General features: G+C 62.1%; 1 long non-coding RNA gene across 2 annotated transcripts; it reads right to left on the bottom strand.

The window, feature by feature from the left end:
• LOC149917064 (uncharacterized) lies at positions 1 to 27,892 on the bottom strand. Of its 2 annotated transcripts, XR_016468807.1 has the most exons (17): positions 27,767 to 27,892; positions 26,644 to 26,713; positions 24,470 to 26,369; positions 22,895 to 24,285; positions 21,320 to 22,710; positions 19,745 to 21,135; positions 17,662 to 19,560; positions 15,579 to 17,477; positions 14,004 to 15,394; positions 11,921 to 13,819; positions 10,346 to 11,736; positions 8,263 to 10,161; positions 6,180 to 8,078; positions 4,605 to 5,995; positions 2,522 to 4,420; positions 439 to 2,337; positions 1 to 252 (listed from the first exon to the last, which is right to left on the bottom strand). It is a non-coding gene; the product is annotated as an uncharacterized LOC149917064 (long non-coding RNA). The 2 variants fall into 2 exon arrangements; XR_016468808.1 differs by lacking the exon at positions 26,644 to 26,713.

The following is a 27,892-nucleotide window of genomic DNA, read 5'->3' as shown; positions in this document are numbered from 1 at the left end:
TTCATTTAATACCAAAATACAACACATGCAGGAGAATAACAATAGATATCAACGAAAGACTAACATGAAAAACAAATTCATTTTCAGGGGACTACATTGCCAAAGGAAAGGTATCAAGTCTTCCACACACGTAAGAACTGTGGCTGCAAAAGGACAAAACTAAGCCCATAAGGTTAAAAGCCAGCAGTTCACATTTATTGCTGTCTCCTGCCACCAAGATGCACATTCCGCTTCTGCATTCTGCAGCAGCTCCTGAAATGGAAGCAAGGAGAACATCAGCCCAGATAAGCAGGAAACCCTACACCTGAAGAAAACCAGTTAACCCAGGAAGGCAAAGAAACTCAGCACATGACAAGCCTGCCAAGGATACCCTTGTATCCTACCGCCCACTCCCCAAAGTTCATCCCAGCAGAAACTACTTCAAGCAGCTTTTCTCACCTCACTGACGCACGGAGGACTTCCAGCCGGTGCCGCGGGGGATCACAGAGGCGGGCAGACTGGGCAAAAAGGCTGGGCACGCAAAAAGCAGCGGCCAAAGAGTCAGCTTCCCTGCTTACAGGGGACCCCCAACCACTGCCACTGTTGCAAAGGGCCTGGGACTGCGGGGCACAGTCGCTCCCTGACTTACAGGGCAGCCCCCATCCCTAGGCCCGAGGGAGGCTCCTTCTCTCCCAGTCCGGGGCACCTCGACCCGCACCCCGCTAACAGGGCGGTCACCCCACACAGGCTGCCAGCAGAGCATAAACGCTCACGCACCCAGACCCTGCTTACAGGCGGGTGGACAACACCCCTGGAGCCACAGAGCTCGGTTTCCCCCCCAGCGGCAGGAACAACTCTCAGCAGCCAGGCAGCGGGACGGCACAGCCAAAGGCCGCAGTCAGGATCCTAACCCTGACTCCAGGGAGGGCGCAAGCCCAACCCCACGTCTCGCGGCCCCGTGCCTCTGAAAGGCTGGGGCCACATTCCTGCCCGAGTACAGGCGGGTCTCTCCAAACACAGCTCACCAAGCACACACCGGGGGCACACACAGCCCTGCCTACAGGACGGTACCCCCACACCTCACCCTCTCCAAGAAGCCCCGCGGAGCACGAGGCTCCCGCCAACGCCTGAGCTACAGGCTGGCCCGCCCGGCAGCAGCAGAACATCACCAACGTCTTGTTTTTGGGAGCCCAGGGAGCAACCTCGACCCACCGAGCAGGGAGGTCACCCCACACACAAGCAGCACCTCAACCTGCACCCTCTGACGGGACAGGGAGGGGTCATTCCCACCAGCTGGATGGCTAAAGCAACACTGCAGCCTCCCCACACCTGATTACAGGGCAGGCGGGCTGCTCAGGGACAGAGGGCTCCGCAGCTTGGGACGCACACCCCGAGTACGGGGCTGTCACGCCGCCAGCAGAACAGGCGGCCGCGCAAGGACAGGCCCAAGCCCTGGCTACAGGGTGGCCTTGGCCACAAAACTACCGTGTGGCTCTGATCACTACTACGTAAAAAGAAGGAAGACAGGACACTCGCTGCGCTTGCGGGACTAAGAGGGAACACCCCTTTTGCGGCATGCGCCAAAGTCCTCCATTCCCCCCTGGGAAGTCGAAGCTAAGCTGCAGCCATCTTTGTGGGGGCCTAAAGGGAAGGCTCAGTCGCTCGGTCACTCCACAAACACAAACAAGGAAAGGAAGGGAAACACACACACACAGGCACGACTTTCCAGAAGGGAAGGACAACGCAGCGCAGCCAAACCCTGGGAATAAACCCACAACCACAGGCAACAGACAAGAGCCTGTGACCTGTCCCTATCCTGCACGGAGGCCACAGACCTCAACGTGCCAAGGGGCTTCGTCTCAGGTAAAGCCAAAGGCCGAAGGCCTTGACGCACACCCCGAGTACGGGGCCGTCGCATTGAAAGGCCACCACCAGGCAACGATGCCGAGGGGCCGGAGGAAGAAGAGGGGCCGGGAAACGGCACTACCCTGCTTACAGGGTGGCCTCGGGGTCCGGTGAGCTCCATTTCCCACTCGGGGGTGGAGAGGTGGCTCTCGCCCTGCGTTACAGGGGGCCACGCTCCCCAGGCAGCCAAAGGAGCAGCAAGGCAAAAGGCCAACTACAGCAAAGACCCGAGCCCTGCTTACAGGGAGGTCGCCCAGCACAAAGCCGGCCTGGTCACCAAAGGCGCCGGCAACGCTCAACTCAAATGTGACTACGCCCCCGCTAATGGGACAGGTGGTTTGCCCAGGGTGCCTCTCTCCTTCCCCCCCGCATCTGCACGCTTCTGCTTCCTCTTCTTGCTCGCTCCTGCCTTCCAGGTCCCCACGCCGCTTCTTCTTTCTTCTGCAGCAGCTCCTGAAACATCAGCGGGGACACCATTAGACCTGTGCAGTGGCAAGCCCCCAACCTGAAGGAAAGGACAAACGCAGCATCGCAAAGCAACTCGGCACGCAACCACCAGCCAAGGATAGCCTTGCATCCGCCCACTCCTCTCCCCGAGTTCATCCCAGCAAAAACTACTTCAAGCAGCTTTTCTCACCTCACTGACGCACGGAGGACTTCCAGCCGGTGCTGCGGGGGATCACAGAGGCGGGCAGACTGGGCAAAAAGGCTGGGCACGCAAAAAGCAGCGGCCAAAGAGTCAGCTTCCCTGCTTACAGGGGACCCCCAACCACTGCCACTGTTGCAAAGGGCCTGGGACTGCGGGGCACAGTCGCTCCCTGACTTACAGGGCAGCCCCCATCCCTAGGCCCGAGGGAGGCTCCTTCTCTCCCAGTCCGGGGCACCTCGACCCGCACCCCGCTAACAGGGCGGTCACCCCACACAGGCTGCCAGCAGAGCATAAACGCTCACGCACCCAGACCCTGCTTACAGGCGGGTGGACAACACCCCTGGAGCCACAGAGCTCGGTTTCCCCCCCAGCGGCAGGAACAACTCTCAGCAGCCAGGCAGCGGGACGGCACAGCCAAAGGCCGCAGTCAGGATCCTAACCCTGACTCCAGGGAGGGCGCAAGCCCAACCCCACGTCTCGCGGCCCCGTGCCTCTGAAAGGCTGGGGCCACATTCCTGCCCGAGTACAGGCGGGTCTCTCCAAACACAGCTCACCAAGCACACACCGGGGGCACACACAGCCCTGCCTACAGGACGGTACCCCCACACCTCACCCTCTCCAAGAAGCCCCGCGGAGCACGAGGCTCCCGCCAACGCCTGAGCTACAGGCTGGCCCGCCCGGCAGCAGCAGAACATCACCAACGTCTTGTTTTTGGGAGCCCAGGGAGCAACCTCGACCCACCGAGCAGGGAGGTCACCCCACACACAAGCAGCACCTCAACCTGCACCCTCTGACGGGACAGGGAGGGGTCATTCCCACCAGCTGGATGGCTAAAGCAACACTGCAGCCTCCCCACACCTGATTACAGGGCAGGCGGGCTGCTCAGGGACAGAGGGCTCCGCAGCTTGGGACGCACACCCCGAGTACGGGGCTGTCACGCCGCCAGCAGAACAGGCGGCCGCGCAAGGACAGGCCCAAGCCCTGGCTACAGGGTGGCCTTGGCCACAAAACTACCGTGTGGCTCTGATCACTACTACGTAAAAAGAAGGAAGACAGGACACTCGCTGCGCTTGCGGGACTAAGAGGGAACACCCCTTTTGCGGCATGCGCCAAAGTCCTCCATTCCCCCCTGGGAAGTCGAAGCTGAGCTGCAGCCATCTTTGTGGGGGCCTAAAGGGAAGGCTCAGTCGCTCGGTCACTCCACAAACACAAACAAGGAAAGGAAGGGAAACACACACACACAGGCACGACTTTCCAGAAGGGAAGGACAACGCAGCGCAGCCAAACCCTGGGAATAAACCCACAACCACAGGCAACAGACAAGAGCCTGTGACCTGTCCCTATCCTGCACGGAGGCCACAGACCTCAACGTGCCAAGGGGCTTCGTCTCAGGTAAAGCCAAAGGCCGAAGGCCTTGACGCACACCCTGAGTACGGGGCCGTCGCATTGAAAGGCCACCACCAGGCAACGATGCCGAGGGGCCGGAGGAAGAAGAGGGGCCGGGAAACGGCACTACCCTGCTTACAGGGTGGCCTCGGGGTCCGGCGAGCTCCATTTCCCACTCGGGGGTGGAGAGGTGGCTCTCGCCCTGCGTTACAGGGGGCCACGCTCCCCAGGCAGCCAAAGGAGCAGCAAGGCAAAAGGCCAACTACAGCAAAGACCCGAGCCCTGCTTACAGGGAGGTCGCCCAGCACAAAGCCGGCCTGGTCACCAAAGGCGCCGGCAACGCTCAACTCAAATGTGACTACATCCCCGCTAACGGGACAGGTGGTTTGCCCAGGGTGCCTCTCTCCTTCCCCCCCGCATCTGCACGCTTCTGCTTCCTCTTCTTGCTCGCTCCTGCCTTCCAGGTCCCCACGCCGCTTCTTCTTTCTTCTGCAGCAGCTCCTGAAACATCAGCGGGGACACCATTAGACCTGTGCAGTGGCAAGCCCCCAACCTGAAGGAAAGGACAAACGCAGCATCGCAAAGCAACTCGGCACGCAACCACCAGCCAAGGATAGCCTTGCATCCGCCCACTCCTCTCCCCGAGTTCATCCCAGCAAAAACTACTTCAAGCAGCTTTTCTCACCTCACTGACGCACGGAGGACTTCCAGCCGGTGCCGCGGGGGATCACAGAGGCGGGCAGACTGGGCAAAAAGGCTGGGCACGCAAAAAGCAGCGGCCAAAGAGTCAGCTTCCCTGCTTACAGGGGACCCCCAACCACTGCCACTGTTGCAAAGGGCCTGGGACTGCGGGGCACAGTTGCTCCCTGACTTACAGGGCAGCCCCCATCCCTAGGCCCGAGGGAGGCTCCTTCTCTCCCAGTCCGGGGCACCTCGACCCGCACCCTGCTAACAGGGCGGTCACCCCACACAGGCTGCCAGCAGAGCATAAATGCTCACGCACCCAGACCCTGCTTACAGGCGGGTGGACAACACCCCTGGAGCCACAGAGCTCGGTTTCCCCCCCAGCGGCAGGAACAACTCTCAGCAGCCAGGCAGCGGGACGACACAGCCAAAGGCCGCAGTCAGGATCCTAACCCTGACTCCAGGGAGGGCGCAAGCCCAACCCCACGTCTCGCGGCCCCGTGCCTCTGAAAGGCTGGGGCCACATTCCTGCCCGAGTACAGGCGGGTCTCTCCAAACACAGCTCACCAAGCACACACCGGGGGCACACACAGCCCTGCCTACAGGACGGTACCCCCACACCTCACCCTCTCCAAGAAGCCCCGCGGAGCACGAGGCTCCCGCCAACGCCTGAGCTACAGGCTGGCCCGCACGGCAGCAGCAGAACATCACCAACGTCTTGTTTTTGGGAGCCCAGGGAGCAACCTCGACCCACCGAGCAGGGAGGTCACCCCACACACAAGCAGCACCTCAACCTGCACCCTCTGACGGGACAGGGAGGGGTCATTCCCACCAGCTGGATGGCTAAAGCAACACTGCAGCCTCCCCACACCTGATTACAGGGCAGGCGGGCTGCTCAGGGACAGAGGGCTACGCAGCTTGGGACGCACACCCCGAGTACGGGGCCGTCGCATTGAAAGGCCACCACCAGGCAACATGCCGAGAGGCCAGAGGAGGAAGAGGGGCCGGGAAACGGCACTACCCTGCTTACAGGGTGGCCTCGGGGTCCGGCGAGCTCCATTTCCCACTCGGGGGTGGAGAGGTGGCTCTCGCCCTGCGTTACAGGGGGCCACGCTCCCCAGGCAGCCAAAGGAGCAGCAAGGCAAAAGGCCAACTACAGCAAAGACCCGAGCCCTGCTTACAGGGAGGTCGCCCAGCACAAAGCCGGCCTGGTCACCAAAGGCGCCGGCAACGCTCAACTCAAATGTGACTACGTCCCCGCTAATGGGACAGGTGGTTTGCCCAGGGTGCCTCTCTCCTTCCCCCCCGCATCTGCACGCTTCTGCTTCCTCTTCTTGCTCGCTCCTGCCTTCCAGGTCCCCACGCCGCTTCTTCTTTCTTCTGCAGCAGCTCCTGAAACATCAGCGGGGACACCATTAGACCTGTGCAGTGGCAAGCCCCCAACCTGAAGGAAAGGACAAACGCAGCATCGCAAAGCAACTCGGCACGCAACCACCAGCCAAGGATAGCCTTGCATCCGCCCACTCCTCTCCCCGAGTTCATCCCAGCAAAAACTACTTCAAGCAGCTTTTCTCACCTCACTGACGCACGGAGGACTTCCAGCCGGTGCCGCGGGGGATCACAGAGGCGGGCAGACTGGGCAAAAAGGCTGGGCACGCAAAAAGCAGCGGCCAAAGAGTCAGCTTCCCTGCTTACAGGGGACCCCCAACCACTGCCACTGTTGCAAAGGGCCTGGGACTGCGGGGCACAGTTGCTCCCTGACTTACAGGGCAGCCCCCATCCCTAGGCCCGAGGGAGGCTCCTTCTCTCCCAGTCCGGGGCACCTCGACCCGCACCCTGCTAACAGGGCGGTCACCCCACACAGGCTGCCAGCAGAGCATAAACGCTCACGCACCCAGACCCTGCTTACAGGCGGGTGGACAACACCCCTGGAGCCACAGAGCTCGGTTTCCCCCCCAGCGGCAGGAACAACTCTCAGCAGCCAGGCAGCGGGACGGCACAGCCAAAGGCCGCAGTCAGGATCCTAACCCTGACTCCAGGGAGGGCGCAAGCCCAACCCCACGTCTCGCGGCCCCGTGCCTCTGAAAGGCTGGGGCCACATTCCTGCCCGAGTACAGGCGGGTCTCTCCAAACACAGCTCACCAAGCACACACCGGGGGCACACACAGCCCTGCCTACAGGACGGTACCCCCACACCTCACCCTCTCCAAGAAGCCCCGCGGAGCACGAGGCTCCCTCCAACGCCTGAGCTACAGGCTGGCCCGCCCGGCAGCAGCAGAACATCACCAACGTCTTGTTTTTGGGAGCCCAGGGAGCAACCTCGACCCACCGAGCAGGGAGGTCACCCCACACACAAGCAGCACCTCAACCTGCACCCTCTGACGGGACAGGGAGGGGTCATTCCCACCAGCTGGATGGCTAAAGCAACACTGCAGCCTCCCCACACCTGATTACAGGGCAGGCGGGCTGCTCAGGGACAGAGGGCTCCGCAGCTTGGGACGCACACCCCGAGTACGGGGCTGTCACGCCGCCAGCAGAACAGGCGGCCGCGCAAGGACAGGCCCAAGCCCTGGCTACAGGGTGGCCTTGGCCACAAAACTACCGTGTGGCTCTGATCACTACTACGTAAAAAGAAGGAAGACAGGACACTCGCTGCGCTTGCGGGACTAAGAGGGAACACCCCTTTTGCGGCATGCGCCAAAGTCCTCCATTCCCCCCTGGGAAGTCGAAGCTAAGCTGCAGCCATCTTTGTGGGGGCCTAAAGGGAAGGCTCAGTCGCTCGGTCACTCCACAAACACAAACAAGGAAAGGAAGGGAAACACACACACACAGGCACGACTTTCCAGAAGGGAAGGACAATGCAGCGCAGCCAAACCCTGGGAATAAACCCACAACCACAGGCAACAGACAAGAGCCTGTGACCTGTCCCTATCCTGCACGGAGGCCACAGACCTCAACGTGCCAAGGGGCTTCGTCTCAGGTAAAGCCAAAGGCCGAAGGCCTTGACGCACACCCCGAGTACGGGGCCGTCGCATTGAAAGGCCACCACCAGGCAACGATGCCGAGGGGCCGGAGGAAGAAGAGGGGCCGGGAAACGGCACTACCCTGCTTACAGGGTGGCCTCGGGGTCCGGCGAGCTCCATTTCCCACTCGGGGGTGGAGAGGTGGCTCTCGCCCTGCGTTACAGGGGGCCACGCTCCCCAGGCAGCCAAAGGAGCAGCAAGGCAAAAGGCCAACTACAGCAAAGACCCGAGCCCTGCTTACAGGGAGGTCGCCCAGCACAAAGCCGGCCTGGTCACCAAAGGCGCCGGCAACGCTCAACTCAAATGTGACTACATCCCCGCTAACGGGACAGGTGGTTTGCCCAGGGTGCCTCTCTCCTTCCCCCCCGCATCTGCACGCTTCTGCTTCCTCTTCTTGCTCGCTCCTGCCTTCCAGGTCCCCACGCCGCTTCTTCTTTCTTCTGCAGCAGCTCCTGAAACATCAGCGGGGACACCATTAGACCTGTGCAGTGGCAAGCCCCCAACCTGAAGGAAAGGACAAACGCAGCATCGCAAAGCAACTCGGCACGCAACCACCAGCCAAGGATAGCCTTGCATCCGCCCACTCCTCTCCCCGAGTTCATCCCAGCAAAAACTACTTCAAGCAGCTTTTCTCACCTCACTGACGCACGGAGGACTTCCAGCCGGTGCCGCGGGGGATCACAGAGGCGGGCAGACTGGGCAAAAAGGCTGGGCACGCAAAAAGCAGCGGCCAAAGAGTCAGCTTCCCTGCTTACAGGGGACCCCCAACCACTGCCACTGTTGCAAAGGGCCTGGGACTGCGGGGCACAGTCGCTCCCTGACTTACAGGGCAGCCCCCATCCCTAGGCCCGAGGGAGGCTCCTTCTCTCCCAGTCCGGGGCACCTCGACCCGCACCCTGCTAACAGGGCGGTCACCCCACACAGGCTGCCAGCAGAGCATAAACGCTCACGCACCCAGACCCTGCTTACAGGCGGGTGGACAACACCCCTGGAGCCACAGAGCTCGGTTTCCCCCCCAGCGGCAGGAACAACTCTCAGCAGCCAGGCAGCGGGACGGCACAGCCAAAGGCCGCAGTCAGGATCCTAACCCTGACTCCAGGGAGGGCGCAAGCCCAACCCCACGTCTCGCGGCCCCGTGCCTCTGAAAGGCTGGGGCCACATTCCTGCCCGAGTACAGGCGGGTCTCTCCAAACACAGCTCACCAAGCACACACCGGGGGCACACACAGCCCTGCCTACAGGACGGTACCCCCACACCTCACCCTCTCCAAGAAGCCCCGCGGAGCACGAGGCTCCCGCCAACGCCTGAGCTACAGGCTGGCCCGCCCGGCAGCAGCAGAACATCACCAACGTCTTGTTTTTGGGAGCCCAGGGAGCAACCTCGACCCACCGAGCAGGGAGGTCACCCCACACACAAGCAGCACCTCAACCTGCACCCTCTGACGGGACAGGGAGGGGTCATTCCCACCAGCTGGATGGCTAAAGCAACACTGCAGCCTCCCCACACCTGATTACAGGGCAGGCGGGCTGCTCAGGGACAGAGGGCTCCGCAGCTTGGGACGCACACCCCGAGTACGGGGCTGTCACGCCGCCAGCAGAACAGGCGGCCGCGCAAGGACAGGCCCAAGCCCTGGCTACAGGGTGGCCTTGGCCACAAAACTACCGTGTGGCTCTGATCACTACTACGTAAAAAGAAGGAAGACAGGACACTCGCTGCGCTTGCGGGACTAAGAGGGAACACCCCTTTTGCGGCATGCGCCAAAGTCCTCCATTCCCCCCTGGGAAGTCGAAGCTAAGCTGCAGCCATCTTTGTGGGGGCCTAAAGGGAAGGCTCAGTCGCTCGGTCACTCCACAAACACAAACAAGGAAAGGAAGGGAAACACACACACACAGGCACGACTTTCCAGAAGGGAAGGACAACGCAGCGCAGCCAAACCCTGGGAATAAACCCACAACCACAGGCAACAGACAAGAGCCTGTGACCTGTCCCTATCCTGCACGGAGGCCACAGACCTCAACGTGCCAAGGGGCTTCGTCTCAGGTAAAGCCAAAGGCCGAAGGCCTTGACGCACACCCTGAGTACGGGGCCGTCGCATTGAAAGGCCACCACCAGGCAACGATGCCGAGGGGCCGGAGGAAGAAGAGGGGCCGGGAAACGGCACTACCCTGCTTACAGGGTGGCCTCGGGGTCCGGCGAGCTCCATTTCCCACTCGGGGGTGGAGAGGTGGCTCTCGCCCTGCGTTACAGGGGGCCACGCTCCCCAGGCAGCCAAAGGAGCAGCAAGGCAAAAGGCCAACTACAGCAAAGACCTGAGCCCTGCTTACAGGGAGGTCGCCCAGCACAAAGCCGGCCTGGTCACCAAAGGCGCCGGCAACGCTCAACTCAAATGTGACTACGTCCCCGCTAACGGGACAGGTGGTTTGCCCAGGGTGCCTCTCTCCTTCCCCCCCGCATCTGCACGCTTCTGCTTCCTCTTCTTGCTCGCTCCTGCCTTCCAGGTCCCCACGCCGCTTCTTCTTTCTTCTGCAGCAGCTCCTGAAACATCAGCGGGGACACCATTAGACCTGTGCAGTGGCAAGCCCCCAACCTGAAGGAAAGGACAAACGCAGCATCGCAAAGCAACTCGGCACGCAACCACCAGCCAAGGATAGCCTTGCATCCGCCCACTCCTCTCCCCGAGTTCATCCCAGCAAAAACTACTTCAAGCAGCTTTTCTCACCTCACTGACGCACGGAGGACTTCCAGCCGGTGCCGCGGGGGATCACAGAGGCGGGCAGACTGGGCAAAAAGGCTGGGCACGCAAAAAGCAGCGGCCAAAGAGTCAGCTTCCCTGCTTACAGGGGACCCCCAACCACTGCCACTGTTGCAAAGGGCCTGGGACTGCGGGGCACAGTCGCTCCCTGACTTACAGGGCAGCCCCCATCCCTAGGCCCGAGGGAGGCTCCTTCTCTCCCAGTCCGGGGCACCTCGACCCGCACCCCGCTAACAGGGCGGTCACCCCACACAGGCTGCCAGCAGAGCATAAACGCTCACGCACCCAGACCCTGCTTACAGGCGGGTGGACAACACCCCTGGAGCCACAGAGCTCGGTTTCCCCCCCAGCGGCAGGAACAACTCTCAGCAGCCAGGCAGCAGGACGGCACAGCCAAAGGCCGCAGTCAGGATCCTAACCCTGACTCCAGGGAGGGCGCAAGCCCAACCCCACGTCTCGCGGCCCCGTGCCTCTGAAAGGCTGGGGCCACATTCCTGCCCGAGTACAGGCGGGTCTCTCCAAACACAGCTCACCAAGCACACACCGGGGGCACACACAGCCCTGCCTACAGGACGGTACCCCCACACCTCACCCTCTCCAAGAAGCCCCGCGGAGCACGAGGCTCCCGCCAACGCCTGAGCTACAGGCTGGCCCGCCCGGCAGCAGCAGAACATCACCAACGTCTTGTTTTTGGGAGCCCAGGGAGCAACCTCGACCCACCGAGCAGGGAGGTCACCCCACACACAAGCAGCACCTCAACCTGCACCCTCTGACGGGACAGGGAGGGGTCATTCCCACCAGCTGGATGGCTAAAGCAACACTGCAGCCTCCCCACACCTGATTACAGGGCAGGCGGGCTGCTCAGGGACAGAGGGCTCCGCAGCTTGGGACGCACACCCCGAGTACGGGGCCGTCGCATTGAAAGGCCACCACCAGGCAACATGCCGAGAGGCCAGAGGAGGAAGAGGGGCCGGGAAATGGCACTACCCTGCTTACAGGGTGGCCTTGGGGTCCGGCGAGCTCCATTTCCCACTCGGGGGTGGAGAGGTGGCTCTCGCCCTGCGTTACAGGGGGCCACGCTCCCCAGGCAGCCAAAGGAGCAGCAAGGCAAAAGGCCAACTACAGCAAAGACCCGAGCCCTGCTTACAGGGAGGTCGCCCAGCACAAAGCCGGCCTGGTCACCAAAGGTGCCGGCAACGCTCAACTCAAATGTGACTACGTCCCCGCTAACGGGACAGGTGGTTTGCCCAGGGTGCCTCTCTCCTTCCCCCCCGCATCTGCACGCTTCTGCTTCCTCTTCTTGCTCGCTCCTGCCTTCCAGGTCCCCACGCCGCTTCTTCTTTCTTCTGCAGCAGCTCCTGAAACATCAGCGGGGACACCATTAGACCTGTGCAGTGGCAAGCCCCCAACCTGAAGGAAAGGACAAACGCAGCATCGCAAAGCAACTCGGCACGCAACCACCAGCCAAGGATAGCCTTGCATCCGCCCACTCCTCTCCCCGAGTTCATCCCAGCAAAAACTACTTCAAGCAGCTTTTCTCACCTCACTGACGCACGGAGGACTTCCAGCCGGTGCCGCGGGGGATCACAGAGGCGGGCAGACTGGGCAAAAAGGCTGGGCACGCAAAAAGCAGCGGCCAAAGAGTCAGCTTCCCTGCTTACAGGGGACCCCCAACCACTGCCACTGTTGCAAAGGGCCTGGGACTGCGGGGCACAGTCGCTCCCTGACTTACAGGGCAGCCCCCATCCCTAGGCCCGAGGGAGGCTCCTTCTCTCCCAGTCCGGGGCACCTCGACCCGCACCCCGCTAACAGGGCGGTCACCCCACACAGGCTGCCAGCAGAGCATAAACGCTCACGCACCCAGACCCTGCTTACAGGCGGGTGGACAACACCCCTGGAGCCACAGAGCTCGGTTTCCCCCCCAGCGGCAGGAACAACTCTCAGCAGCCAGGCAGCGGGACGGCACAGCCAAAGGCCGCAGTCAGGATCCTAACCCTGACTCCAGGGAGGGCGCAAGCCCAACCCCACGTCTCGCGGCCCCGTGCCTCTGAAAGGCTGGGGCCACATTCCTGCCCGAGTACAGGCGGGTCTCTCCAAACACAGCTCACCAAGCACACACCGGGGGCACACACAGCCCTGCCTACAGGACGGTACCCCCACACCTCACCCTCTCCAAGAAGCCCCGCGGAGCACGAGGCTCCCGCCAACGCCTGAGCTACAGGCTGGCCCGCCCGGCAGCAGCAGAACATCACCAACGTCTTGTTTTTGGGAGCCCAGGGAGCAACCTCGACCCACCGAGCAGGGAGGTCACCCCACACACAAGCAGCACCTCAACCTGCACCCTCTGACGGGACAGGGAGGGGTCATTCCCACCAGCTGGATGGCTAAAGCAACACTGCAGCCTCCCCACACCTGATTACAGGGCAGGCGGGCTGCTCAGGGACAGAGGGCTCCGCAGCTTGGGACGCACACCCCGAGTACGGGGCTGTCACGCCGCCAGCAGAACAGGCGGCCGCGCAAGGACAGGCCCAAGCCCTGGCTACAGGGTGGCCTTGGCCACAAAACTACCGTGTGGCTCTGATCACTACTACGTAAAAAGAAGGAAGACAGGACACTCGCTGCGCTTGCGGGACTAAGAGGGAACACCCCTTTTGCGGCATGCGCCAAAGTCCTCCATTCCCCCCTGGGAAGTCGAAGCTAAGCTGCAGCCATCTTTGTGGGGGCCTAAAGGGAAGGCTCAGTCGCTCGGTCACTCCACAAACACAAACAAGGAAAGGAAGGGAAACACACACACACAGGCACGACTTTCCAGAAGGGAAGGACAACGCAGCGCAGCCAAACCCTGGGAATAAACCCACAACCACAGGCAACAGACAAGAGCCTGTGACCTGTCCCTATCCTGCACGGAGGCCACAGACCTCAACGTGCCAAGGGGCTTCGTCTCAGGTAAAGCCAAAGGCCGAAGGCCTTGACGCACACCCTGAGTACGGGGCCGTCGCATTGAAAGGCCACCACCAGGCAACGATGCCGAGGGGCCGGAGGAAGAAGAGGGGCCGGGAAACGGCACTACCCTGCTTACAGGGTGGCCTCGGGGTCCGGCGAGCTCCATTTCCCACTCGGGGGTGGAGAGGTGGCTCTCGCCCTGCGTTACAGGGGGCCACGCTCCCCAGGCAGCCAAAGGAGCAGCAAGGCAAAAGGCCAACTACAGCAAAGACCCGAGCCCTGCTTACAGGGAGGTCGCCCAGCACAAAGCCGGCCTGGTCACCAAAGGCGCCGGCAACGCTCAACTCAAATGTGACTACATCCCCGCTAACGGGACAGGTGGTTTGCCCAGGGTGCCTCTCTCCTTCCCCCCCGCATCTGCACGCTTCTGCTTCCTCTTCTTGCTCGCTCCTGCCTTCCAGGTCCCCACGCCGCTTCTTCTTTCTTCTGCAGCAGCTCCTGAAACATCAGCGGGGACACCATTAGACCTGTGCAGTGGCAAGCCCCCAACCTGAAGGAAAGGACAAACGCAGCATCGCAAAGCAACTCGGCACGCAACCACCAGCCAAGGATAGCCTTGCATCCGCCCACTCCTCTCCCCGAGTTCATCCCAGCAAAAACTACTTCAAGCAGCTTTTCTCACCTCACTGACGCACGGAGGACTTCCAGCCGGTGCCGCGGGGGATCACAGAGGCGGGCAGACTGGGCAAAAAGGCTGGGCACGCAAAAAGCAGCGGCCAAAGAGTCAGCTTCCCTGCTTACAGGGGACCCCCAACCACTGCCACTGTTGCAAAGGGCCTGGGACTGCGGGGCACAGTCGCTCCCTGACTTACAGGGCAGCCCCCATCCCTAGGCCCGAGGGAGGCTCCTTCTCTCCCAGTCCGGGGCACCTCGACCCGCACCCCGCTAACAGGGCGGTCACCCCACACAGGCTGCCAGCAGAGCATAAACGCTCACGCACCCAGACCCTGCTTACAGGCGGGTGGACAACACCCCTGGAGCCACAGAGCTCGGTTTCCCCCCCAGCGGCAGGAACAACTCTCAGCAGCCAGGCAGCGGGACGGCACAGCCAAAGGCCGCAGTCAGGATCCTAACCCTGACTCCAGGGAGGGCGCAAGCCCAACCCCACGTCTCGCGGCCCCGTGCCTCTGAAAGGCTGGGGCCACATTCCTGCCCGAGTACAGGCGGGTCTCTCCAAACACAGCTCACCAAGCACACACCGGGGGCACACACAGCCCTGCCTACAGGACGGTACCCCCACACCTCACCCTCTCCAAGAAGCCCCGCGGAGCACGAGGCTCCCGCCAACGCCTGAGCTACAGGCTGGCCCGCCCGGCAGCAGCAGAACATCACCAACGTCTTGTTTTTGGGAGCCCAGGGAGCAACCTCGACCCACCGAGCAGGGAGGTCACCCCACACACAAGCAGCACCTCAACCTGCACCCTCTGACGGGACAGGGAGGGGTCATTCCCACCAGCTGGATGGCTAAAGCAACACTGCAGCCTCCCCACACCTGATTACAGGGCAGGCGGGCTGCTCAGGGACAGAGGGCTCCGCAGCTTGGGACGCACACCCCGAGTACGGGGCCGTCGCATTGAAAGGCCACCACCAGGCAACATGCCGAGAGGCCAGAGGAGGAAGAGGGGCCGGGAAATGGCACTACCCTGCTTACAGGGTGGCCTTGGGGTCCGGCGAGCTCCATTTCCCACTCGGGGGTGGAGAGGTGGCTCTCGCCCTGCGTTACAGGGGGCCACGCTCCCCAGGCAGCCAAAGGAGCAGCAAGGCAAAAGGCCAACTACAGCAAAGACCCGAGCCCTGCTTACAGGGAGGTCGCCCAGCACAAAGCCGGCCTGGTCACCAAAGGTGCCGGCAACGCTCAACTCAAATGTGACTACGTCCCCGCTAACGGGACAGGTGGTTTGCCCAGGGTGCCTCTCTCCTTCCCCCCCGCATCTGCACGCTTCTGCTTCCTCTTCTTGCTCGCTCCTGCCTTCCAGGTCCCCACGCCGCTTCTTCTTTCTTCTGCAGCAGCTCCTGAAACATCAGCGGGGACACCATTAGACCTGTGCAGTGGCAAGCCCCCAACCTGAAGGAAAGGACAAACGCAGCATCGCAAAGCAACTCGGCACGCAACCACCAGCCAAGGATAGCCTTGCATCCGCCCACTCCTCTCCCCGAGTTCATCCCAGCAAAAACTACTTCAAGCAGCTTTTCTCACCTCACTGACGCACGGAGGACTTCCAGCCGGTGCCGCGGGGGATCACAGAGGCGGGCAGACTGGGCAAAAAGGCTGGGCACGCAAAAAGCAGCGGCCAAAGAGTCAGCTTCCCTGCTTACAGGGGACCCCCAACCACTGCCACTGTTGCAAAGGGCCTGGGACTGCGGGGCACAGTCGCTCCCTGACTTACAGGGCAGCCCCCATCCCTAGGCCCGAGGGAGGCTCCTTCTCTCCCAGTCCGGGGCACCTCGACCCGCACCCCGCTAACAGGGCGGTCACCCCACACAGGCTGCCAGCAGAGCATAAACGCTCACGCACCCAGACCCTGCTTACAGGCGGGTGGACAACACCCCTGGAGCCACAGAGCTCGGTTTCCCCCCCAGCGGCAGGAACAACTCTCAGCAGCCAGGCAGCGGGACGGCACAGCCAAAGGCCGCAGTCAGGATCCTAACCCTGACTCCAGGGAGGGCGCAAGCCCAACCCCACGTCTCGCGGCCCCGTGCCTCTGAAAGGCTGGGGCCACATTCCTGCCCGAGTACAGGCGGGTCTCTCCAAACACAGCTCACCAAGCACACACCGGGGGCACACACAGCCCTGCCTACAGGACGGTACCCCCACACCTCACCCTCTCCAAGAAGCCCCGCGGAGCACGAGGCTCCCGCCAACGCCTGAGCTACAGGCTGGCCCGCCCGGCAGCAGCAGAACATCACCAACGTCTTGTTTTTGGGAGCCCAGGGAGCAACCTCGACCCACCGAGCAGGGAGGTCACCCCACACACAAGCAGCACCTCAACCTGCACCCTCTGACGGGACAGGGAGGGGTCATTCCCACCAGCTGGATGGCTAAAGCAACACTGCAGCCTCCCCACACCTGATTACAGGGCAGGCGGGCTGCTCAGGGACAGAGGGCTCCGCAGCTTGGGACGCACACCCCGAGTACGGGGCTGTCACGCCGCCAGCAGAACAGGCGGCCGCGCAAGGACAGGCCCAAGCCCTGGCTACAGGGTGGCCTTGGCCACAAAACTACCGTGTGGCTCTGATCACTACTACGTAAAAAGAAGGAAGACAGGACACTCGCTGCGCTTGCGGGACTAAGAGGGAACACCCCTTTTGCGGCATGCGCCAAAGTCCTCCATTCCCCCCTGGGAAGTCGAAGCTAAGCTGCAGCCATCTTTGTGGGGGCCTAAAGGGAAGGCTCAGTCGCTCGGTCACTCCACAAACACAAACAAGGAAAGGAAGGGAAACACACACACACAGGCACGACTTTCCAGAAGGGAAGGACAACGCAGCGCAGCCAAACCCTGGGAATAAACCCACAACCACAGGCAACAGACAAGAGCCTGTGACCTGTCCCTATCCTGCACGGAGGCCACAGACCTCAACGTGCCAAGGGGCTTCGTCTCAGGTAAAGCCAAAGGCCGAAGGCCTTGACGCACACCCTGAGTACGGGGCCGTCGCATTGAAAGGCCACCACCAGGCAACGATGCCGAGGGGCCGGAGGAAGAAGAGGGGCCGGGAAACGGCACTACCCTGCTTACAGGGTGGCCTCGGGGTCCGGCGAGCTCCATTTCCCACTCGGGGGTGGAGAGGTGGCTCTCGCCCTGCGTTACAGGGGGCCACGCTCCCCAGGCAGCCAAAGGAGCAGCAAGGCAAAAGGCCAACTACAGCAAAGACCCGAGCCCTGCTTACAGGGAGGTCGCCCAGCACAAAGCCGGCCTGGTCACCAAAGGCGCCGGCAACGCTCAACTCAAATGTGACTACATCCCCGCTAACGGGACAGGTGGTTTGCCCAGGGTGCCTCTCTCCTTCCCCCCCGCATCTGCACGCTTCTGCTTCCTCTTCTTGCTCGCTCCTGCCTTCCAGGTCCCCACGCCGCTTCTTCTTTCTTCTGCAGCAGCTCCTGAAACATCAGCGGGGACACCATTAGACCTGTGCAGTGGCAAGCCCCCAACCTGAAGGAAAGGACAAACGCAGCATCGCAAAGCAACTCGGCACGCAACCACCAGCCAAGGATAGCCTTGCATCCGCCCACTCCTCTCCCCGAGTTCATCCCAGCAAAAACTACTTCAAGCAGCTTTTCTCACCTCACTGACGCACGGAGGACTTCCAGCCGGTGCCGCGGGGGATCACAGAGGCGGGCAGACTGGGCAAAAAGGCTGGGCACGCAAAAAGCAGCGGCCAAAGAGTCAGCTTCCCTGCTTACAGGGGACCCCCAACCACTGCCACTGTTGCAAAGGGCCTGGGACTGCGGGGCACAGTCGCTCCCTGACTTACAGGGCAGCCCCCATCCCTAGGCCCGAGGGAGGCTCCTTCTCTCCCAGTCCGGGGCACCTCGACCCGCACCCCGCTAACAGGGCGGTCACCCCACACAGGCTGCCAGCAGAGCATAAACGCTCACGCACCCAGACCCTGCTTACAGGCGGGTGGACAACACCCCTGGAGCCACAGAGCTCGGTTTCCCCCCCAGCGGCAGGAACAACTCTCAGCAGCCAGGCAGCGGGACGGCACAGCCAAAGGCCGCAGTCAGGATCCTAACCCTGACTCCAGGGAGGGCGCAAGCCCAACCCCACGTCTCGCGGCCCCGTGCCTCTGAAAGGCTGGGGCCACATTCCTGCCCGAGTACAGGCGGGTCTCTCCAAACACAGCTCACCAAGCACACACCGGGGGCACACACAGCCCTGCCTACAGGACGGTACCCCCACACCTCACCCTCTCCAAGAAGCCCCGCGGAGCACGAGGCTCCCGCCAACGCCTGAGCTACAGGCTGGCCCGCCCGGCAGCAGCAGAACATCACCAACGTCTTGTTTTTGGGAGCCCAGGGAGCAACCTCGACCCACCGAGCAGGGAGGTCACCCCACACACAAGCAGCACCTCAACCTGCACCCTCTGACGGGACAGGGAGGGGTCATTCCCACCAGCTGGATGGCTAAAGCAACACTGCAGCCTCCCCACACCTGATTACAGGGCAGGCGGGCTGCTCAGGGACAGAGGGCTCCGCAGCTTGGGACGCACACCCCGAGTACGGGGCTGTCACGCCGCCAGCAGAACAGGCGGCCGCGCAAGGACAGGCCCAAGCCCTGGCTACAGGGTGGCCTTGGCCACAAAACTACCGTGTGGCTCTGATCACTACTACGTAAAAAGAAGGAAGACAGGACACTCGCTGCGCTTGCGGGACTAAGAGGGAACACCCCTTTTGCGGCATGCGCCAAAGTCCTCCATTCCCCCCTGGGAAGTCGAAGCTAAGCTGCAGCCATCTTTGTGGGGGCCTAAAGGGAAGGCTCAGTCGCTCGGTCACTCCACAAACACAAACAAGGAAAGGAAGGGAAACACACACACACAGGCACGACTTTCCAGAAGGGAAGGACAACGCAGCGCAGCCAAACCCTGGGAATAAACCCACAACCACAGGCAACAGACAAGAGCCTGTGACCTGTCCCTATCCTGCACGGAGGCCACAGACCTCAACGTGCCAAGGGGCTTCGTCTCAGGTAAAGCCAAAGGCCGAAGGCCTTGACGCACACCCTGAGTACGGGGCCGTCGCATTGAAAGGCCACCACCAGGCAACGATGCCGAGGGGCCGGAGGAAGAAGAGGGGCCGGGAAACGGCACTACCCTGCTTACAGGGTGGCCTCGGGGTCCGGCGAGCTCCATTTCCCACTCGGGGGTGGAGAGGTGGCTCTCGCCCTGCGTTACAGGGGGCCACGCTCCCCAGGCAGCCAAAGGAGCAGCAAGGCAAAAGGCCAACTACAGCAAAGACCCGAGCCCTGCTTACAGGGAGGTCGCCCAGCACAAAGCCGGCCTGGTCACCAAAGGCGCCGGCAACGCTCAACTCAAATGTGACTACATCCCCGCTAACGGGACAGGTGGTTTGCCCAGGGTGCCTCTCTCCTTCCCCCCCGCATCTGCACGCTTCTGCTTCCTCTTCTTGCTCGCTCCTGCCTTCCAGGTCCCCACGCCGCTTCTTCTTTCTTCTGCAGCAGCTCCTGAAACATCAGCGGGGACACCATTAGACCTGTGCAGTGGCAAGCCCCCAACCTGAAGGAAAGGACAAACGCAGCATCGCAAAGCAACTCGGCACGCAACCACCAGCCAAGGATAGCCTTGCATCCGCCCACTCCTCTCCCCGAGTTCATCCCAGCAAAAACTACTTCAAGCAGCTTTTCTCACCTCACTGACGCACGGAGGACTTCCAGCCGGTGCCGCGGGGGATCACAGAGGCGGGCAGACTGGGCAAAAAGGCTGGGCACGCAAAAAGCAGCGGCCAAAGAGTCAGCTTCCCTGCTTACAGGGGACCCCCAACCACTGCCACTGTTGCAAAGGGCCTGGGACTGCGGGGCACAGTCGCTCCCTGACTTACAGGGCAGCCCCCATCCCTAGGCCCGAGGGAGGCTCCTTCTCTCCCAGTCCGGGGCACCTCGACCCGCACCCCGCTAACAGGGCGGTCACCCCACACAGGCTGCCAGCAGAGCATAAACGCTCACGCACCCAGACCCTGCTTACAGGCGGGTGGACAACACCCCTGGAGCCACAGAGCTCGGTTTCCCCCCCAGCGGCAGGAACAACTCTCAGCAGCCAGGCAGCGGGACGGCACAGCCAAAGGCCGCAGTCAGGATCCTAACCCTGACTCCAGGGAGGGCGCAAGCCCAACCCCACGTCTCGCGGCCCCGTGCCTCTGAAAGGCTGGGGCCACATTCCTGCCCGAGTACAGGCGGGTCTCTCCAAACACAGCTCACCAAGCACACACCGGGGGCACACACAGCCCTGCCTACAGGACGGTACCCCCACACCTCACCCTCTCCAAGAAGCCCCGCGGAGCACGAGGCTCCCGCCAACGCCTGAGCTACAGGCTGGCCCGCCCGGCAGCAGCAGAACATCACCAACGTCTTGTTTTTGGGAGCCCAGGGAGCAACCTCGACCCACCGAGCAGGGAGGTCACCCCACACACAAGCAGCACCTCAACCTGCACCCTCTGACGGGACAGGGAGGGGTCATTCCCACCAGCTGGATGGCTAAAGCAACACTGCAGCCTCCCCACACCTGATTACAGGGCAGGCGGGCTGCTCAGGGACAGAGGGCTCCGCAGCTTGGGACGCACACCCCGAGTACGGGGCCGTCGCATTGAAAGGCCACCACCAGGCAACATGCCGAGAGGCCAGAGGAGGAAGAGGGGCCGGGAAATGGCACTACCCTGCTTACAGGGTGGCCTTGGGGTCCGGCGAGCTCCATTTCCCACTCGGGGGTGGAGAGGTGGCTCTCGCCCTGCGTTACAGGGGGCCACGCTCCCCAGGCAGCCAAAGGAGCAGCAAGGCAAAAGGCCAACTACAGCAAAGACCCGAGCCCTGCTTACAGGGAGGTCGCCCAGCACAAAGCCGGCCTGGTCACCAAAGGTGCCGGCAACGCTCAACTCAAATGTGACTACGTCCCCGCTAACGGGACAGGTGGTTTGCCCAGGGTGCCTCTCTCCTTCCCCCCCGCATCTGCACGCTTCTGCTTCCTCTTCTTGCTCGCTCCTGCCTTCCAGGTCCCCACGCCGCTTCTTCTTTCTTCTGCAGCAGCTCCTGAAACATCAGCGGGGACACCATTAGACCTGTGCAGTGGCAAGCCCCCAACCTGAAGGAAAGGACAAACGCAGCATCGCAAAGCAACTCGGCACGCAACCACCAGCCAAGGATAGCCTTGCATCCGCCCACTCCTCTCCCCGAGTTCATCCCAGCAAAAACTACTTCAAGCAGCTTTTCTCACCTCACTGACGCACGGAGGACTTCCAGCCGGTGCCGCGGGGGATCACAGAGGCGGGCAGACTGGGCAAAAAGGCTGGGCACGCAAAAAGCAGCGGCCAAAGAGTCAGCTTCCCTGCTTACAGGGGACCCCCAACCACTGCCACTGTTGCAAAGGGCCTGGGACTGCGGGGCACAGTCGCTCCCTGACTTACAGGGCAGCCCCCATCCCTAGGCCCGAGGGAGGCTCCTTCTCTCCCAGTCCGGGGCACCTCGACCCGCACCCCGCTAACAGGGCGGTCACCCCACACAGGCTGCCAGCAGAGCATAAACGCTCACGCACCCAGACCCTGCTTACAGGCGGGTGGACAACACCCCTGGAGCCACAGAGCTCGGTTTCCCCCCCAGCGGCAGGAACAACTCTCAGCAGCCAGGCAGCGGGACGGCACAGCCAAAGGCCGCAGTCAGGATCCTAACCCTGACTCCAGGGAGGGCGCAAGCCCAACCCCACGTCTCGCGGCCCCGTGCCTCTGAAAGGCTGGGGCCACATTCCTGCCCGAGTACAGGCGGGTCTCTCCAAACACAGCTCACCAAGCACACACCGGGGGCACACACAGCCCTGCCTACAGGACGGTACCCCCACACCTCACCCTCTCCAAGAAGCCCCGCGGAGCACGAGGCTCCCGCCAACGCCTGAGCTACAGGCTGGCCCGCCCGGCAGCAGCAGAACATCACCAACGTCTTGTTTTTGGGAGCCCAGGGAGCAACCTCGACCCACCGAGCAGGGAGGTCACCCCACACACAAGCAGCACCTCAACCTGCACCCTCTGACGGGACAGGGAGGGGTCATTCCCACCAGCTGGATGGCTAAAGCAACACTGCAGCCTCCCCACACCTGATTACAGGGCAGGCGGGCTGCTCAGGGACAGAGGGCTCCGCAGCTTGGGACGCACACCCCGAGTACGGGGCCGTCGCATTGAAAGGCCACCACCAGGCAACATGCCGAGAGGCCAGAGGAGGAAGAGGGGCCGGGAAATGGCACTACCCTGCTTACAGGGTGGCCTTGGGGTCCGGCGAGCTCCATTTCCCACTCGGGGGTGGAGAGGTGGCTCTCGCCCTGCGTTACAGGGGGCCACGCTCCCCAGGCAGCCAAAGGAGCAGCAAGGCAAAAGGCCAACTACAGCAAAGACCCGAGCCCTGCTTACAGGGAGGTCGCCCAGCACAAAGCCGGCCTGGTCACCAAAGGTGCCGGCAACGCTCAACTCAAATGTGACTACGTCCCCGCTAACGGGACAGGTGGTTTGCCCAGGGTGCCTCTCTCCTTCCCCCCCGCATCTGCACGCTTCTGCTTCCTCTTCTTGCTCGCTCCTGCCTTCCAGGTCCCCACGCCGCTTCTTCTTTCTTCTGCAGCAGCTCCTGAAACATCAGCGGGGACACCATTAGACCTGTGCAGTGGCAAGCCCCCAACCTGAAGGAAAGGACAAACGCAGCATCGCAAAGCAACTCGGCACGCAACCACCAGCCAAGGATAGCCTTGCATCCGCCCACTCCTCTCCCCGAGTTCATCCCAGCAAAAACTACTTCAAGCAGCTTTTCTCACCTCACTGACGCACGGAGGACTTCCAGCCGGTGCTGCGGGGGATCACAGAGGCGGGCAGACTGGGCAAAAAGGCTGGGCACGCAAAAAGCAGCGGCCAAAGAGTCAGCTTCCCTGCTTACAGGGGACCCCCAACCACTGCCACTGTTGCAAAGGGCCTGGGACTGCGGGGCACAGTCGCTCCCTGACTTACAGGGCAGCCCCCATCCCTAGGCCCGAGGGAGGCTCCTTCTCTCCCAGTCCGGGGCACCTCGACCCGCACCCCGCTAACAGGGCGGTCACCCCACACAGGCTGCCAGCAGAGCATAAACGCTCACGCACCCAGACCCTGCTTACAGGCGGGTGGACAACACCCCTGGAGCCACAGAGCTCGGTTTCCCCCCCAGCGGCAGGAACAACTCTCAGCAGCCAGGCAGCGGGACGGCACAGCCAAAGGCCGCAGTCAGGATCCTAACCCTGACTCCAGGGAGGGCGCAAGCCCAACCCCACGTCTCGCGGCCCCGTGCCTCTGAAAGGCTGGGGCCACATTCCTGCCCGAGTACAGGCGGGTCTCTCCAAACACAGCTCACCAAGCACACACCGGGGGCACACACAGCCCTGCCTACAGGACGGTACCCCCACACCTCACCCTCTCCAAGAAGCCCCGCGGAGCACGAGGCTCCCGCCAACGCCTGAGCTACAGGCTGGCCCGCCCGGCAGCAGCAGAACATCACCAACGTCTTGTTTTTGGGAGCCCAGGGAGCAACCTCGACCCACCGAGCAGGGAGGTCACCCCACACACAAGCAGCACCTCAACCTGCACCCTCTGACGGGACAGGGAGGGGTCATTCCCACCAGCTGGATGGCTAAAGCAACACTGCAGCCTCCCCACACCTGATTACAGGGCAGGCGGGCTGCTCAGGGACAGAGGGCTCCGCAGCTTGGGACGCACACCCCGAGTACGGGGCCGTCGCATTGAAAGGCCACCACCAGGCAACATGCCGAGAGGCCAGAGGAGGAAGAGGGGCCGGGAAATGGCACTACCCTGCTTACAGGGTGGCCTTGGGGTCCGGCGAGCTCCATTTCCCACTCGGGGGTGGAGAGGTGGCTCTCGCCCTGCGTTACAGGGGGCCACGCTCCCCAGGCAGCTAAAGGAGCAGCAAGGCAAAAGGCCAACTACAGCAAAGACCCGAGCCCTGCTTACAGGGAGGTCGCCCAGCACAAAGCCGGCCTGGTCACCAAAGGCGCCGGCAACGCTCAACTCAAATGTGACTACGTCCACGCTAATGGGACAGGTGGTTTGCCCAGGGTGCCTCTCTCCTTCCCCCCCGCATCTGCACGCTTCTGCTTCCTCTTCTTGCTCGCTCCTGCCTTCCAGGTCCCCACGCCGCTTCTTCTTTCTTCTGCAGCAGCTCCTGAAACATCAGCGGGGACACCATTAGACCTGTGCAGTGGCAAGCCCCCAACCTGAAGGAAAGGACAAACGCAGCATCGCAAAGCAACTCGGCACGCAACCACCAGCCAAGGATAGCCTTGCATCCGCCCACTCCTCTCCCCGAGTTCATCCCAGCAAAAACTACTTCAAGCAGCTTTTCTCACCTCACTGACGCACGGAGGACTTCCAGCCGGTGCCGCGGGGGATCACAGAGGCGGGCAGACTGGGCAAAAAGGCTGGGCACGCAAAAAGCAGCGGCCAAAGAGTCAGCTTCCCTGCTTACAGGGGACCCCCAACCACTGCCACTGTTGCAAAGGGCCTGGGACTGCGGGGCACAGTCGCTCCCTGACTTACAGGGCAGCCCCCATCCCTAGGCCCGAGGGAGGCTCCTTCTCTCCCAGTCCGGGGCACCTCGACCCGCACCCTGCTAACAGGGCGGTCACCCCACACAGGCTGCCAGCAGAGCATAAACGCTCACGCACCCAGACCCTGCTTACAGGCGGGTGGACAACACCCCTGGAGCCACAGAGCTCGGTTTCCCCCCCAGCGGCAGGAACAACTCTCAGCAGCCAGGCAGCGGGACGGCACAGCCAAAGGCCGCAGTCAGGATCCTAACCCTGACTCCAGGGAGGGCGCAAGCCCAACCCCACGTCTCGCGGCCCCGTGCCTCTGAAAGGCTGGGGCCACATTCCTGCCCGAGTACAGGCGGGTCTCTCCAAACACAGCTCACCAAGCACACACCGGGGGCACACACAGCCCTGCCTACAGGACGGTACCCCCACACCTCACCCTCTCCAAGAAGCCCCGCGGAGCACGAGGCTCCCGCCAACGCCTGAGCTACAGGCTGGCCCGCCCGGCAGCAGCAGAACATCACCAACGTCTTGTTTTTGGGAGCCCAGGGAGCAACCTCGACCCACCGAGCAGGGAGGTCACCCCACACACAAGCAGCACCTCAACCTGCACCCTCTGACGGGACAGGGAGGGGTCATTCCCACCAGCTGGATGGCTAAAGCAACACTGCAGCCTCCCCACACCTGATTACAGGGCAGGCGGGCTGCTCAGGGACAGAGGGCTCCGCAGCTTGGGACGCACACCCCGAGTACGGGGCTGTCACGCCGCCAGCAGAACAGGCGGCCGCGCAAGGACAGGCCCAAGCCCTGGCTACAGGGTGGCCTTGGCCACAAAACTACCGTGTGGCTCTGATCACTACTACGTAAAAAGAAGGAAGACAGGACACTCGCTGCGCTTGCGGGACTAAGAGGGAACACCCCTTTTGCGGCATGCGCCAAAGTCCTCCATTCCCCCCTGGGAAGTCGAAGCTAAGCTGCAGCCATCTTTGTGGGGGCCTAAAGGGAAGGCTCAGTCGCTCGGTCACTCCACAAACACAAACAAGGAAAGGAAGGGAAACACACACACACAGGCACGACTTTCCAGAAGGGAAGGACAACGCAGCGCAGCCAAACCCTGGGAATAAACCCACAACCACAGGCAACAGACAAGAGCCTGTGACCTGTCCCTATCCTGCACGGAGGCCACAGACCTCAACGTGCCAAGGGGCTTCGTCTCAGGTAAAGCCAAAGGCCGAAGGCCTTGACGCACACCCCGAGTACGGGGCCGTCGCATTGAAAGGCCACCACCAGGCAACGATGCCAAGGGGCCGGAGGAAGAAGAGGGGCCGGGAAACGGCACTACCCTGCTTACAGGGTGGCCTCGGGGTCCGGCGAGCTCCATTTCCCACTCGGGGGTGGAGAGGTGGCTCTCGCCCTGCGTTACAGGGGGCCACGCTCCCCAGGCAGCCAAAGGAGCAGCAAGGCAAAAGGCCAACTACAGCAAAGACCCGAGCCCTGCTTACAGGGAGGTCGCCCAGCACAAAGCCGGCCTGGTCACCAAAGGCGCCGGCAACGCTCAACTCAAATGTGACTACGTCCCCGCTAACGGGACAGGTGGTTTGCCCAGGGTGCCTCTCTCCTTCCCCCCCCGCATCTGCACGCTTCTGCTTCCTCTTCTTGCTCGCTCCTGCCTTCCAGGTCCCCACGCCGCTTCTTCTTTCTTCTGCAGCAGCTCCTGAAACATCAGCGGGGACACCATTAGACCTGTGCAGTGGCAAACCCCCAGCCTGAAGGAGCAACCTTGACCCACCGAGCAGGGAGGTCACCTCACACACAAGCAGCACCTCAACCTGCACCCTTGGACCCTCTGACGGGACAGGGAGGGGTCATTCCCTCCTGCTGGATTCACTCTCAGCAAGGTACCAGCCAGCCAATGACAGCCTTGCATATTCCCCCCCCACTTCCTAAAGTTCATCCCAGCAAAAACTACTTCAAGCAGCTTTTCTCACCTCACTGAGGCATGGAGGACTTCCAGTTGGTACCGTTTGGGATCAGAGGCGGGCAGACTGTGCAAAACGGCTGGGCATACAGAAAGTAGTGGTCAAAGAGTCGTCTTCTGTGCTTACAGGGGACCCCCAACCACTTTCTCCGTTGAAATGGCACCCATTGTCTTCACTGTAATTGTTGTGTACGAAGTCCATCATGGTGCCATCCGGACTCTCCTGTAATCTGTGTGTGCCCCTTGTGACAGGGATGTTCTTTTGACCAGAGATCATCACCTCTTTTTGTTCACATGAGAATCTGGGTTCCATATTTTTATCTTATTTTCTCATTTCCCACTTTCCAGCAGCATACTGATAAGATGTTACAAGTGAGACTGGTAATTCTTAACATTTACTGTAATCGATTACTTTAGTGTAGAATTAAAAACCTGACATTCAAGTTCATGTTTTTGTTGGACCATCTTATATTTTCCTCCTATAGGGCTTCTTCATCATTGTTAGCTTCTTAAACAAGAGAACTGTACTTTAGTCCTTCCCACCTTTCAACCTCCCTGTGTATCTCATGTCCTCCCCCATACCCACCTCCCCATTTAAGATTTAAAAATTCAAAACGTTTGTATGGATCAACACTCCAACAGCAGATAGTTCTCCTTTATTATAGCTGCTTTTTGTCGTTTCGTAGCATCTTCTCCAAGCTCGGTGCGCGTCATCATCCCGCCCGCGGACACCGCCTCACGAAGCCCCCGCCGGAGCCCGGGGCTGCTACGCCTCAGCCCGGCTCCGACCCCCTCACGCCTCAGCCCGGCTCCGACCCCCTCACGCCTCAGCCCGGCTCCGACCCCCTCACGCCTCAGCCCGGCTCCGACCCCCTCACGCCTCAGCCCGGCTCCGACCCCCTCACGCCTCAGCCCGGCTCCGACCCCCTCACGCCTCAGCCCGGCTCCGACCCCCTCACGCCTCAGCCCGGCTCCGACCCCCTCACGCCTCAGCCCGGCTCCGACCCCCTCACGCCTCAGCCCGGCTCCGACCCCCTCACGCCTCAGCCCGGCTCCGACCCCCTCACGCCTCAGCCCGGCTCCGACCCCCTCACGCCTCAGCCCGAATTCGCCGTACCCCGGAACCTCCGTACCTCAGCTCTGGAGACCGCTTGCCGTCGTTGTCGTCACTGCTGCTTCTTCCGCTGCCTTTCCCTCACAGCACCACGTTTGTTCTCGCACACTGAGGAGACTGTCTCTTACCTGTCCGCCCGCGCACC

The sequence above is a fragment of the Phasianus colchicus genome, chromosome 8, assembly GCF_987193195.1.
Source record: "Phasianus colchicus chromosome 8, bPhaCol1.hap1.1, whole genome shotgun sequence".
Taxonomy (NCBI): Eukaryota; Metazoa; Chordata; class Aves; order Galliformes; family Phasianidae; genus Phasianus; species Phasianus colchicus.
Note: the sequence above shows the minus strand (reverse complement) of the source record. Positions and strands in the feature narration are given on the sequence as shown.